Source organism: Petromyzon marinus, chromosome 24, assembly GCF_048934315.1.
Source record: "Petromyzon marinus isolate PM22_M1 ecotype Great Lakes invasive population chromosome 24, UKy_Petmar_22M1.pri1.0, whole genome shotgun sequence".
NCBI classification, from domain to species: domain Eukaryota; kingdom Metazoa; phylum Chordata; class Hyperoartia; order Petromyzontiformes; family Petromyzontidae; genus Petromyzon; species Petromyzon marinus.
This window is the reverse complement of record NC_133690.1, coordinates 18,287,620-18,299,682: the sequence shown is the minus strand read 5'-3', so window position 1 is coordinate 18,299,682 and position 12,063 is coordinate 18,287,620. Positions and strand designations below refer to the sequence as shown.

Genomic DNA, 12,063 nt, shown 5'->3' with positions numbered 1-12,063 from the left:
TTTGACACTGCACGTACCCAACCGCGCTAATCGGAGGTGCGGGGGAAGGACATCAAACTAGACACAAGATGCAGTTCTAAAGAAATAAGTTGTTAATATAGATGATTTATAAGTGCATAACGCCAGTGGCCACCTAATACCGGAAGGAAGAGCGTTCCAGACGGCCGCAGCAGCGCCTCTCTGCCACTCCGGTGTCTCGCTCACCAATCCACGGTACGCGACAAACAGAACTCACGACACACGAAGGTCCAAAGATTGGAGACAAAATTCCTAACCACCAACCCCTCCCTCTGACCCCCACCCCTCCCTCTGACCCCCCTCCCTCTGATCCCTCCCCCGCCCCTCCCCAACTCCGCCTTAATACAAGAGCCACATCGCTCACGTGGGCGCTCCGAGAGCGAACGACACCCGGGAGCGAGTGGAGCCACTGATGCAACGCTAAAGACCGAACACGCAGCAACAGCGACGGGGCCAGGTGAGCCGAGAAGGGAGGTGAGCCTCACCGGGTGAGCGGTGAGCCGAGGGCACAGTAAGTGCGATGTGAGAGATGTTGGGGGGGGGGGGTGGAGATGCGAGGTGAGAAGTGAGGTCATGGGTGAGAGTTGTGAGCTGAGAGTTGTGAGGGGTGAGGTGAGGGGTGAGGGGTGAGGTGAGGGGTGAGGGGTGAGGTGAGGGGTGAGGTGAGGGGTGAGGGGTGAGGGGTGAGGTGAGGGATGAGGTGAGGGGTGAGGTGAGGGGTGAGGTGAGGGGTGAGGTGAGGGGTGAGGTGAGGGGTGAGGGGTGAGGTGAAGGGTGAGGTGAGGGGTGAGGTGAGGGGTGAGGTGAGGGGTGAGGTGAGGGGTGAGGTGAGGGGTGAGGTGAAGGGTGAGGTGAAGGGTGAGGTGTGAATGGTAAAGTGCGAAGTGAGAGTGGAAGTGAGATGCGAGCTAATGCGAATGTCCAGGTGGCTAGATGTTAACTACCTCGCCTGCTGTACAGGAGCTTCGAGGTTCAATCCCGACCCTGGCACCTGAGCACCTGGAGTTTGGATGTCTCTCTCTCTGTGGTCGCGTGGATTTTCCTCCGGGTTCTCATCTAGCAGCGGATAGACAATGGCTGATGACGATTACGTAGCATGAATTACGCAAGGTACATATATACACTTGCGTACGATGCGTCCATCAGTATGTGCGTGCGTCTATTGTTTTGTTGTGTTCTCTCATCGCAAGTCGTGCACCGAGCCTGGCACCACCACGATCGTGTATATTGTTGGTATGGTGGCGCCCAAGTAAGACCAAAATGTCCTGTACCCCCCCCCCCCCTACCAACTAGACTCACTCATCACACTTGGTGGAAACACAAATAAAATATCGTTGAGTTGAAGTTTGTATCGGTGCGCGCGATTATTCACTCCGTTGCCTGCCGCTCCATCGCCAGTCTCGAGCAGCGGCAACCCTAGGCGCCCCCTTGTGGCCCTGACGCTCGCCTTGTCTCATCGTCGTCCGAAAATGTTAAACCACCCCGCTCTCCGAGCTTTCGAAGATAACAAATGACAAGAAAAGAAAAGAGCATTTGAGCGTTCTTAGAAAGTCGCTGTTGGTTTTGGAAGGGGGCCGCCTATCCCGCCCCCCTCCCCATGCGCCCGCTATTTACGTGGAAGGCACGGATCGACCAACAGATGCAAGAAGCCGCAGCAGGACGCAACGGGGAATTGGTGGGAGCTGCTGCTGCTGCTGCCACTGTTGCCACTGCTGCCACTGCTGCTGGAGTTGATCGCAAATCTGGGAGTGATATCGCACGGTCCAATATCGCCGCTAGGCTGCACACAAAAAAACAAAGACCACCAACCCCCCCCGTATAGCCTGTGAACAGACGGCTGGGGCCAGTGCTGCTATCGACTAGCACCGATGAAGGCACGGCACAGGGTGAGTGGCTGGCATCACAGCCCGGCCGCATTTGTCTCCCTCGTGGCGACATTTACACATCGTACTCATTTAAGGCTGAGTCAAACTAGGGGAGGCCCATGACCAGTTCAGATAATCGTCACGGGTGTTGGCCGTGAGCAGGAAACGAAATCGGGTCGCCGGGTTCGTAGCGCGACGCGCTAACTACTGCACCACCGCTCTCCACTGCTGGCTACACACTCACACACTGACACAATCACACACTCACACACTGACACACTCACACACTGACTCACACACTGACACACTCACACTGACACTCACAACAACAACCGCCATTCGCCACTAAGTGGCGGTGATGTCACCACGACGCTTGTGCCAGGCCATGTGCACCTTGAGGCCACGTGAAGTATCGAACGCCCGCTGACAGGAGGTCACGGGGCAGACCCAGGTGCCACGGGTCGACTGACTAAGATGACTGAGATGGCTGGCTGATGCACCACCTGTGCCCCCTACTGTGCCAACCTGCTGTGCTTTAGCCACCCGGCGCTCCGCTCGTTGTTGTGAGTGTCACTCCTCCGCCCTCCGTTGTTGTTGGAGGGCGACTGTCTCCAACTGCCCAGTAGCGTCCTTCACGAGCCTCCTCCACAGAGGCCGATCTTGACACCGTTGGTACCAGTCATCGGCAAGTCCACTCAGCTCCACGTCCTCCTGTACCACATCACTCCATCTCTTCTCTAGCCCGTGCCGCGCCCGTTTAGCCCCCTCGATCCAGCCGAACAAAAGCTGTTTTGGCATGCGGTGGCTGGGCATGCGGGCTACATGACCCAGCCAACGCAGCCTTGCCTGCCGGAGGAGCTCACCGATGGTTAAACCCAGGATGGATCGTAGGCAGGCTAGCCTAAATGTTTCTAACCGGCAAAATGTTTCATTAGGGGGGTCCACGTTTCGCAAGCGTAGAGAAGGGAGGGAATGACCGTGGCCGAGAAGACCTGAAGCTTAGTGCGGAGCGACAGACCAGGTAGCTTCCACACAGCGTTATGCAACCGATGAAAAGATATTGCCGCTCGAGTGATTCGGAGTGAGACTTCTGCTGTTAAACTGGAGCCGGTCATAAGCACACTGCCCAGGTATGGGAAACTCTCCACTCTCTCCACAACTGCTCCATCACCGATTGGGAGTTGTGGGGGTGGAGTGTCCGATGGTACAAAATACCCAGGCAGTTGCTTAGTTTTGGTGGGGCTGATGGTAAGGCCCCATCTCTTAGTGGCACGCTCCAGTCTCAGCAGCAGCGTCTCCAACTCCTACTCTGAATGAACAGCTATTACCAAATCATCGCCATACATAAGGTGGTTGAGCAATAGGGAGCCATCCCTTGACCGCACCCGGGCATCGATCAGCCTCCCATTATATCTGTACCAAATGGAGATTCCCCGGTACAGCTAATGAAGGCTTCACGAACTACGTGGTCAAAATAGATGTTAAATAATGTGGGAGCCAGAGGACATCCCGGTCGCACCGAAAGGTGTACAGGGAATGGCTCTGACTCCCGGCCACGTAGTTTTACCCGGGCCCGCTCACCATCATGAAGGTCCTTAATGATCGTGAGCAGAGGGTCAGGGACTCCAAAAGCACGAAGAACAACCCAGAGAACAGGCCTAGTGATGGCATCATAGGCCTTGACCAGGTAAATAAAGCAGAGATGTAGGTCTTGTTGAAATTCCCTACACCTCTGTTGTAGCAGTCAGACAGAAAATATGGTATCTGTGCAGGACCGCCCTTTCCTGAAACCACATTGGGGCTCCGCAAGCCTCTCCTCAGCATGCCTGGCAAGGCGATGTTGAATAATCTTTGCCAGGACCTTTCCCGGCACACTGAGGAGTGAGATGCCCCTGTAGTTGTTACAGTCTGTGCGGTCCCCCTTCTTAAAGAGGGGGACCACCAGGGCATCATTCTAATCCTGCGGAACCCGTCCAGTGGTCCAGACTGTTGTTATGATGTAATATAGGGCAGTCTGTGTACAAACGCTACCCTCCCTCAGCATTTCGCTTGGGAGATCATCTCTACCCGGTGCCTTTCCTAGTCTCAGACTCAGGATCGCCCTCAATACTTCCTCAACAGATGGCACCTCAGCCAGCCACTCACAGGTGGTGACTTCTTCCAATATTTGAGGCACTGCAGCCTCAGCAGGGTCATCCCCACATTGTGTCACGATGTCTTCCTGGCTGATGGATTTCCCCTCCCCCAGGACCTCACAGAAATGCTCAGCAAATCTGCAAACCTGTTCCTGGGGGTCGGAGATTGGATCACCGTTTTTTCCATTAATGATGGTAATAGGTGTGGCGCTGCAGGTTACTTTTTTGATGGCGTTAAATAGAGATTTGTGATCGTGGGCCACTGAGGCAGACTCCATCTCCTCAGCAAGCCGCGACCACCACCCATCCTTGCAGCGCCTCACGGCTCTCCGAACCTCCGAGCGAAGGCTGCGGTTAGCCTCCTCATTCTCTGACGTGGGATTCTGTAGCCGATGACAGTGGGCCTGTTGCTTTTTCTCAACCATCCTGAACACCTCCTCTGTCAGCCAGGGTCTCTGGGGAGGTCTGGACCGTGTACCCAAAGCAGCCATTGCAGCTGCATGAGTCACAGTCCTAAACCTCGCCCATTTACCCTCGACATCAGGAGGAGTGGAGGACGATGCCAACCCCAGCCGCACGCGATGATGAAATTCTCGCTTGCAACTTTCATCAGATAACTGAGACCAGGCCACTTTAGGTTGGAATGGGGTCCTGGGTGTACACCCGCCACCGGAGTTGAAGAATGGCAGGCGCATCTTACAGATGACTAGTCGATGGTTAGAGGGCAGATCAGCTCAATGGTAGGTCCTGGTGTCAAGGACATGGGCTCGCATCCGCTGGTCCGTCACTATGTAGTCCAGCAGATGTTCTTGCTTGGACCCGGCATGCATCCATGATGTTGTGTGGATGCGCCGATGCCGGAACAGCGTGTTGGTAATTACAAGCCCATGGGCTGCACAAAAATCTAGCAGCCTCCTACCATTGTTATAGAGCTGATCTGGCCCATGCCCTCCAATCACTCCATACCAGGTGCCAGCATCATGACCAACTCCGACATTGAAGTCACCCAACAAGATGACTCTATCCCGAGCGGCCACTTTAGCCAGCACCTGTGACAGGAGGTCACAGAAGGCATCTGACTCATCGGCTTTGCCTGCATCCCTCCACGGATGTTCGTCTTCGGTGAGGGCATAAGTAACCACGACCACCACTCCTCGCCTCCAGTTGATGGGAAGGTGAGCCCAAAGTATCCTGGGGCTTACAGCTTCCCACACCTCACCGCCACACTCTCATGCCCCCTTCATTATTTTGTTCAAAAGAAGAGCCACACCCTGTTGTTTGGCAGTCTGCTGCCCCGAGTAGAGGACTGCCCACCCCTCATGGTGGCAGGAGCCAGAACCGGTCCACCGGACCTCCTGAATGCCACAGAGATCCAGGCGGTACCGGTCCAACTCCCGACAGAGGAGTAGCAGCCTCTCCTCCGCAGTGAGCGTTCGAACATTCCACGTGGCCACACGAAGTGGCTTTTCGTTGTGTCTGGAGGAGCCCCGAGGGTAGAGATTCAATCTCCTGGCTCCGCCAACTGGGGTTTGGCCAGGAGACGTCATAGACGCCTGCCCCCCCGGGGCCTCCGGCACAAGCTTATTAGTTATATATTTAAGTCGTGGTTTCGTGGTAATTTTTTGAAGGTGGAGGGGTTACCAGCCCCTCGCACCCGTCCAGAGCCCCCGTTTAGCCACTGTGGTGGTCACAGACGCCATGAGGGGAGGGGCCAATCGGAATTGGCCCTCTCCCCACAGCACTGTCGACGACAGAGTTGCCCGTCCGCCACCGCGAGGAGGTAGGGAGTTGTTTGGCCGGATAGACTGACACAACAACAACAACAACCGCCATTCGCCACTAAGTGGCGGTGACGTCACCACGACGCTTGTGCCAGGCTATGTGCACCCTGAGGCCACGTGAAGTGTCGAACGCCCGCTGGCAGGAGGTCACGGGGCAGACCCAGGTGCCACGGGTCGACTGACTGAGATGACTGGCTGATGCACCACCTGTGCCCCCTACTGTGCCAACCTGCTGTGCTTTAGCCACCCGGCGCTCCGCTCGTTGTTGTGAGCGTCGCTCCTCCGCCCTCCGTTGTTGTTGGAGGGCGACTGCCTCCAACTGCCCAGTAGCATCCTTCACGAGCCTCCTCCACAGAGGTCGATCTTGACACCGCTGGTACCAGTCATCGGCAAGTCCACTCAGCTCCACATCCTTCTGTACCACATCACTCCATCTCTTCTCTAGCCCGTGCCGCGCCCGCTTAGCCCCCTCAATCCGGCCGAACAAAAGCTGTTTCGGCATGCGTTGGCTGGGCATGCGGGCTACATGACCCAGCCATCGCAGCCTTGCCCGCCGGAGGAGCTTACTGATGGGACCTTGCCCAGATCTTTCAAGGATTTGTGAGCTCCTCACACAATCCAGTCTGGTTAAACCCAGGATGGATCGTAGGCAGGCCAGCCTAAATGTTTCTAACCGGCGAAGATGTTCCATTAGGGGGGTCCACATTTCGCAAGCGTAGAGAAGGGAGGGAATGACCGTGGCCGAGAAGACCTGCAGCTTAGTGCGGAGCGACAGACCAGGTAGCTTCCACACAGCGTTATGCAACCGATGAAAAGATATTGCCGCTCGACTGATTCGGAGTGAGACCTCTGCTGTTAAACTGGAGCCAGTCATAAGCACACTGCCCAGGTATGGGAAACTCTCCACTCTCTCCACAACTGCCCCATCACCGATTGGGAGTTGTGGGGGTGGAGTGTCCGATGGCACAAAATACCCAGGCAGGTGCTTAGTTTTGGTGGGGCTGATGGTAAGGCCCCACCTCTTAGTGGCACGCTCCAGTCTCAGTAGCAGCGTCTCCAACTCCTCCTCTGACTGAGCAGCTATTACCAAATCATCAGCATACATAACGTGGTTGAGCAATAGGATGCCATCCCTTGACATACACACACACTGACACACACACACTGACACACACACTGACGCATACACACTGACATACACACACACTCACACACTGACACTCACACACACACACTGACACACAAACACTGACACACACACACTGACACACACACACTGACACACACACACTGACACACACACACTCACACACTGACACACACACTGACACACACACACTGACACACTGACACACACTGACACACTCACACACACTGACACACACACTGACACACACACACACTGACACACACACACTGACACACACACACTCACACACTCACACACACTGACACACAAACACTGACACACGTCCCTCTCTCATACATTCCACGCGCGGACTCGACCTTGACCGAGTGTTGTAGCGAGTCGCCGCTCGCGTGTTTACACAGAGGGACTTCTCCTGCACGGCATCCATGCCGCAGGCTGCGCGACCTGGTGCGGTTGGGATCAATGGGGAGTGTCTGACTATTCCGCCAACGTGCACGTGTTTGCTTAACAGATTAAATTCGCTGACGTTTCAAGGCCGATGGTATCAAGGTGCGACGTTTTATGTCTGCACCTCCACGGAAGTCGCGTGCGTGCCTGGTGTGTGGGTCAAACTCCCGCATCGAACGTCTCTGACGGGGTGCGTTTATGGTATTATTTTTGCATGCCTTTTTTCTCTCAATATCGGGTAAACGTTCGTCCCGAACCTTGGGCACGAGTCGAGAGCCAAGGCCAACACATGGGGGAGGGGGTGGGTCGTAAAAGGGATCGTTAATGCGGTGGCGATGGTGGCATCTTATTCACCCTTCGGCTACCAGAAACAAACACGTTGTAAATACCGGAGCAAAGAACAGACACTCGACTACCGAAGCAGAAGACACCAGGGCGAAGGAGGGCATCGCTTTTCACGCAGAGCAGTGCCACCCTTCGTGTCCGCGGAAGCTGATGTCACAGAGCGACCTCTGAGATCCTTTGAATGTCGGAATTTGGTTATTTGATTGAGTGAATGAGTGAGTGGTTGGTTGATTGGGCGAGTGAGTGGGTGGCTGAGTAAGTGAGCGGGTGGGTGGGTGAGTGAGCGGGTGGGTGAGTGAGCGGGTGGGTGAGTGAGCGGGTGGTTGAGTGAGCGGGTGGGTGAGTGAGCGGGTGGTTGAGTGAGCGGGTGGGTGAGTGAGCGGGTGGGTGAGTGAGCGGGTGGGTGAGTGAGCGGGTGGGTGGGTGAGTGAGTGAGAAGTCCCACTTTGAGAAGCACGACTGAGTGTCCACGTGGTGGGGTGGATCTGGCTGTTTCGAGGATCAAGCTTCTCGGCCATCAACAAATGCACCTCGACACATGTAGATGGAACAGTCGTCATCACCAACACCATCATCATAGCCACCACCACCATCACAATCTACACGAGGTGGACAGTGATAATGAAGGTCGCACACCGCTCCTCTTACCTTGGCGAGTGAAGGGCGCGCGTGGTGGAACTCGCAGGGAAGGAGGGAGGGTGTGGAGGTCGCATTATTTGCAGCATGCAAATCCTCAGCTTAGCCATTGCCGTTTGTAATTAAGACGGTAATCTGTAATAATTTCGTATGAATGTAATAATTGTGTTGCTACACATTCCTGCAGAGTAGAAACAACATGTAATAATAATAATCATTATAGTCCTTGTAATCAGTTAAATATATGTGCTTTGCAAAAGGACCATTGCCAGAATCGTCGCTTATTAAATAAGTGCCCATTTTAAGGTCACACACACAGTGTCACGAATGAAGGCGTTGAGTTGTTGGTGTTTATTGTGCGTGTGCACCATTCCCCACGCAGCAGTGCTCAGAATGAAGCCCTCCTCATTCGAGACCCATTTATCATCCCCCCTCCTCGAAGGCACTGCTACAACCATCAACTGTCTCAGAAACATCGTCAGCAGGCGGATGCGCGCATCTCCGTCATACATTGGAAATTAGAGCCACGATCTTGTGGCTCTAATTTTACTGGGAAGGAGATTGTGGACTCTTTGGGAAGCAGTTTATTCGTGAATTAAGTATGTTTTTTCGAATATTTTAGTAATAACATAGATTGCTCTCTAATCATCAGGGTCTTCTTTTGAGCCAGGTATATATGTACTGGAGGAATAAGAGATGCTTTCCACGAGGGGAAATGTACCCTCGGTGAGAGCTCGCAAATGCGTGTGAGAGGTTTACGAATGAGATTTGCCACGACCACAACTGCAAATGCATGCAGGCAACTTCTTCCGTGGATGACGATGTCGTAATTGATGATAACTCGTGTAATACGTGCCGCTCAGATATGGGACTACACGAGAATTATGGACGATGACTTTTCACTTACGTTGTTAGGGTTGGTGTGTGAAGAGTAAGGAGTGATTGATGTGATCAGCGGTGGTGCATTCGGATATATTTTACTCTCACTTGTTCTGTCAAAAATGTGCCCTGCAGACCCACAATGATAATTAAATCCAGTGACAAGGTCGTGTTTTGTCTACAATTCTTTGCCATCCAATTAGGGGTTTTTAAAAGAGTATTTAGCTTCCCTTTGTTTTCAACCGAGTTGAACGTTTTCTAGATAAGTCTTGTGGTTTTTGTGAATTTAGCAAAGTTTGGTGATATTAAGAAAATGTAGCATTTTTTCCTTAGCGAGTACGCATATATTTCTTATTGTTCTATAGCTAATGCAATCAGGGATATTTTATTCCAGGCTATATCTAGAGCTTTCGTTAATTCAGGAATGTTCGATTAAAGCCAACGTGGACGATCATCCTTTATTCTGAACAATTTTAAGGGGGCATGTTTATCAATTATTTTCAGAAATTTGTTCTTAAAATGTGTCCAGGCACTTTAAAAAACTGGGATTTTGCTCGCCGTATCCCAGTTAGAATGGAGATCGTCATGTATAGATGCTTGAAGGTCTAAATGTTTTAAAGACCGTTTTATGATCATGTTTTGAGTTTATTTGACTTATGTTTGTACGACGAATGCCAAATATAATGGCACGATCACTGAGATGATTACCACGTTTGAAGATGTACCGGGTAGATTTGTTAGTAGGACATCAAGTATGGACGAACGATCTGAGTTCTTTCTATTGGGTCTAGTGGTTGAAGCAATCAATTGATGTAGATTGTACTCGTTTGCAAAGTCGAATGCATCATGTGGTATGTTTAGCCAATTCTAATCGAGGTTACCTCTGATTAATAATTCACCTTTTGGAATGGGTAATGTAATTTTATCCGGGGATTAATTTGAAATGTACTATTTTGTGGTCGATAGCAACACATCAAAGTAACATTTCGGTTACCTGTAGAATAAATCATGAGTGTGATACATTCAAACGAACCCGTGTCGTATACAGTAGTTAGTTGTATGCAAGGTAGGTCATTCTTCACATGTACTGCCACACCTCCTCCTCCTCTTCAGGATATTTTTCATTTTCTCCGAGGCTATGAGTTACTGTATATGCGAGGTGAGCCATGTTTCAGACAACCAGAAGATGCCCGGGAAAAGATTAGCGAATTAAATTGTTAATTATTGAAATTTAGGGATGAAGTCTCTCATGTTGACCTGGACAATGCCACGACCTCGTTTGTTTTTGAAATCTGAGTAAAAGGTGAGTGATGCAGAAAATGTGGCAATAATGGAACCATTCTTGGTTTCAACACCTGACCAAATCAACAAAATTAATATTGATAGTTTTAAAATATATTTATAATAGAGTGCTGTCCTAAACGTAGTGAGGCATGGCTATGAGTACATTTTAAGCCTTGAAGCGAACAACATGAATTGTAGAATTTTGTAGATTGGAGAAAAAGAATGAACAGAATAAGAGAGGTGCCATTGTTTGAGACAGTGTTTGGGGGTGGAAGGAGGGTGTTGTGTTCGATGGACGAGGCGACTGAGTGAGTTGGATGGGTCGAGTGACAATGGGGTGAACACAATGGGGCAGAGTTAGTGGGTGGGAGTACGAGCGTGAGTCTGCTCCACCCGCTCCAGACGAGCCCGCAGGAGCTGCATGAACACCAGCCAGGGGAGGAGCTCTCTCGAACAGGAGGAGCCCATCTTGAATGTCATGGCCACTGCACGGAGCCTCCATAGAGCGACCTCCCAGAGCAGTGGCCGAGGCAGCCGAGCAGATGGGGGTTGTCGGCTCACCCGAAGATGGCAGAGGCGACGCGCGTGGTGCTGCAGACGCACGTCGTGGAACTCTGCTCCGTTCTCTTCGTCTTGGTGTTCACGGGGTGGCCCCGTGAACACCACGCCAAGGGCTGCTGGTGATGCCAAGGGGGTCCGCACAATAGACACAGTACACTACGACACGCTGCGCCACACACAGAGCAAACTGCCCCGCAGACTTCAATATTCATCAAACACTTCTCTACTATACCACACATTTATACTCTACCCATCAAAATCCCACAAAACATTAGTGCACAGTACTCTTAATTAAATGATACACACAATGAACATGCACACAAATACACAATGAACATGCACGCAAACACACAATGACCATGCACACAAATACACAATGAACATGCACACAAACACAAAACACACACAAATACACAATAAACATGCACACAAACACACAATGAACATGCACGCAAACACACAATGACCATGCACACAAATACACAATGAACATGCACACAAACACACACAAATACACAATGAACATGCACACAAACACACAATGAACATGCACGCAAACACACAATGACCATGCACACAAATACACAATGAACATGCACACAAACACAAACACACACAAATACACAAGGAACATGCACACAAACACACAATGAACATGCACACAAACACACAATGAACATGCACACAAACACACAATGAACATGCACACAAACACACAAAAACAGATGAACACACACACATAAATACGCATGATATATAAATACCAAAAAAGGCTGTATAAAAAAAAAACCCATAAAAAACTGAGAATCTTAAAAAAACGTAAAAATCAGTTTTTAAAATCCGTTAAAAACGAAAATATTTTTAAACATACAAAGAATCCGTTTTGTCTTCTTTGGTTCTTTCGGTAAAGTCACGTAGAATGAGAATAAAATAATAAATTGATAAAATAAAATAACACAATA

The 12,063-nt window shown here is 51.1% G+C and overlaps 1 pseudogene; it reads left to right on the top strand.

The window, feature by feature from the left end:
• The first annotated feature begins 375 nt into the window (after positions 1-375).
• Positions 376-12,063, top strand: part of LOC116945651 (solute carrier organic anion transporter family member 1C1-like) — a 57,491-nt pseudogene continuing 45,803 nt past the window's right edge.